The following is a 3,013-nucleotide window of genomic DNA, read 5'->3' as shown; positions in this document are numbered from 1 at the left end:
TTTGTTCCCCAAATCCCCAAATTGCTGTAGGGCTGTAAGAGGAAACCCATAAAACTGTAACTTCTCTGCAGCTCTCATTGATCCTGGAAGGAAATTACCTGCAAGAATTAGTGAATTTAATATAAACCAGGTAAAATTTAACTTGCCAAATGTATATTGTTTGGAACCAGCTGCATATTTCAGCTTGCATCATCCCTGACTCTATTCTGAGAAGGGCATTGGGAAAACAACTTATTTCCCCCATTAAGTCTTGGCCAAATACTGATCAAGTGCCAACCCTGCTTACATTTCAAGATTAGGCTAGCCCTACTGGGCTTTCCAAGAGCCTCTTGTGGCGCAGAGTGGTAAGACTTTGCCCATGAGGCTGGGAGTTCAATCCCAGCAGCCGGCTCAAGGTTGACTCAGCCTTCCATCCTTCCGAGGTCGGTAAAAGGAGTACCAAACTTGCTGCTGGGGGGGTAAAACGGTAATGACTGGGGGAGGCACTGGCAAACCACCCTGTATTGAGTCTGCCATGAAAACACTAGAGGGCATCACCCCAAGGGTCAGACATGACTCGGTGCTTGCACAGGGGATACCTTTTACTGGGTTTTCCAGAACCCAACATAGGACACCAAATATACATCAGGGAAATTTTTACTAAATTGCTTCCAAGCATTGAAAATCTTTTTAGAAACATATCTGTGAGCCATACTTGAGTTGAGGCATCGCTTTACGCTGGGAAATTTTAATCACATATAGTGTATGTGAACCCCCTTTTGGAAATCCTATAGGGTTGTCATAGGTCAGCCACCATATGTTCTAAGTTTCAATGCATATCACCTATAGCATGGTGCTCTTTGGCAGTTTGGATGCTGGTGTTATTACATACCATATTTCTCCTTCATTGTTATATGGAAGGTTTATTAAATTATTAAAAGAATCAGTTATGCAGTACAATCTCTTTAGTTCAGCAACAAGAAAATAAGAAAGCTAACTTTTCTAAGATACTGCATACCTTGGTATTAGCTGGCAAATCTCTTGCAGCATAAAAACCAAACAGTAGCATAACAGCATTCTAATGGATCATGATGGAACATGATGAAGCATATCTAAGCATACTAGCATGGCATTACTCTTTCTGGCCTGTACCCTTATTATAGCTTTCTGCCCTATGGCATCAGGTGGTCTCTCAGGTCCAATCGAGGATCTTCTTCTCAGGAACTTTCCAGAGGATGCTGGCAACTGTTCCTAATTCTCCTCTTCCATCTGGTTATACAACTGAACACAAGTTCTCACAATTTGCCCAGTTACTACATTCTTGTGTCAGACCTTGAAAGAGATAAGGATGGTGGTTGCAGGGACATTCCCTTTGCAAGCGTTCTAACATTCATGTTAGCCCTTGAGAGGAAATTAGGGTGCTTAGCCTCACAAATTGCCTAACGAACATCTTTCCAGATTGGGGAAAAAGATACAAGCCCATTTAGGGACATTCTACAGAAACAGATCTGCAATTCTCTTCTGTCTTCCTAAGTGAGCAAGATCTCTTAGCATATTCTACCCTTTCAGAAGGACCATCACACCTCCATGCACAGCTCTAAAAGTGAATCCAAAGTCTTCCAAGTTCCTGCTCTAGAAAGGAATTCTGGTACCTTTATTTACTGTATGGTGGGGAGACACTTGGTCCAAAGTAATGGGAGAAGACGCTCATGATATAGTTGTCCCATTAATTCCTCTGATATTATTTGTTCCGCAGAAGCCTCTGGGATAGCCTGTGTTCTCTGCCAACTTGTAGGATCTTCAAGGTAAGAGACGTTCAGAGGTGGTTTGCCATTGCCTGACTCTGCATTGCAACCCAGGGCTCTCCTGGTGATCTCCCATTCACATAGGCACCCCTACTTAGCTTCTAAGATGGGTGAGATCAGGCTAGCCTGGGCCATGCAGGACAGGGCTTCTTCCTCTGCTATAGGCAAACCAAAAGTGTAGTGTGGATGCTGCTGCTTGATATTTGGGCAGCCAGTATGGTGATTTGAATTGGATAAATGGTTTGGGTCCACTAAGCCCTGTGATTCTAAATTCTCAAAACTGTTTCCACATGGTCATTTCTGTTTTGGGATATATTGATAAAAACATGTTAACATTTTAACAGAAACAAATCATAACGTATTTCTAATTCAGATGCTTTCTGCAGGTGAAGGGATTTTTCACCAATTCCCTCCTCATCCAATTCCTGGGGGGGGGGGCTCTTTTCCCCAAGCATTGCAGGGGGCATTTGGGGCTGCAGCCAGAAGGGATAAGTGAGGAGGTCTCACTCTAATGAAAACCTTTCCATCAGCAGTAATCTTCAGACGGATCTAACCCTTCACTAGCATTATTAGCAGCAACAGGAACGGGAAACTCAGAATTCTAGGGAGGTAACCTGAACAAGTTTTGATTACAGGGTTTGATTTAGAAGATGCCTTGTACAATTTTGTCTCATCATCACTATAAAATCTGATCAAGCTGTTTCCTAAGAATACCCAAAGAACCACTTCCTCCTGTACTGTCTAGCCCACCAGTTAAGATTTGCTTCTCAAACTCCTGCTTCCTGTGCCCTTGTCTTTAGATGTGGGGCTGATGCACATCAGAGCAGAACTGTGGGGAGGGATATGGAGGAGTCATGATGCCGGCTGCAGCGCTGTGTCATGTCACTTTCAATACGAAACGATGGTTTTACCATGGAGTTTCCGGCAATTCCTAGAGCTTCCTTAAATCACTTCCGTATTTTTACTGGAAGTGATGCGACATCACAGCTGAGGGTCACATGTTTTTATCTTTTTTTCTTGCCACTGCTCTGACTGGTGGTGGCCAATGGGTGCTGGGGATGAGTATGCCCTACACCCACTGGGGGAATGAAACCCCTAGAGCCAGCATATTTAGTGTTGGCCTCCCAGCTTTGGAACCCTCTTCCCCTCGAGGTTCATCCAGAGCCTGCCAGGCTAAAAAGTATGTGCTCCCCTATTTCAAAAAAGGAGAATAAGTTGACTAAATATAA

The sequence above is a fragment of the Paroedura picta genome, chromosome 6 (genome assembly GCF_049243985.1).
Source record: "Paroedura picta isolate Pp20150507F chromosome 6, Ppicta_v3.0, whole genome shotgun sequence".
NCBI lineage: Eukaryota > Metazoa > Chordata > Lepidosauria > Squamata > Gekkonidae > Paroedura > Paroedura picta.
Note: the sequence above shows the minus strand (reverse complement) of the source record.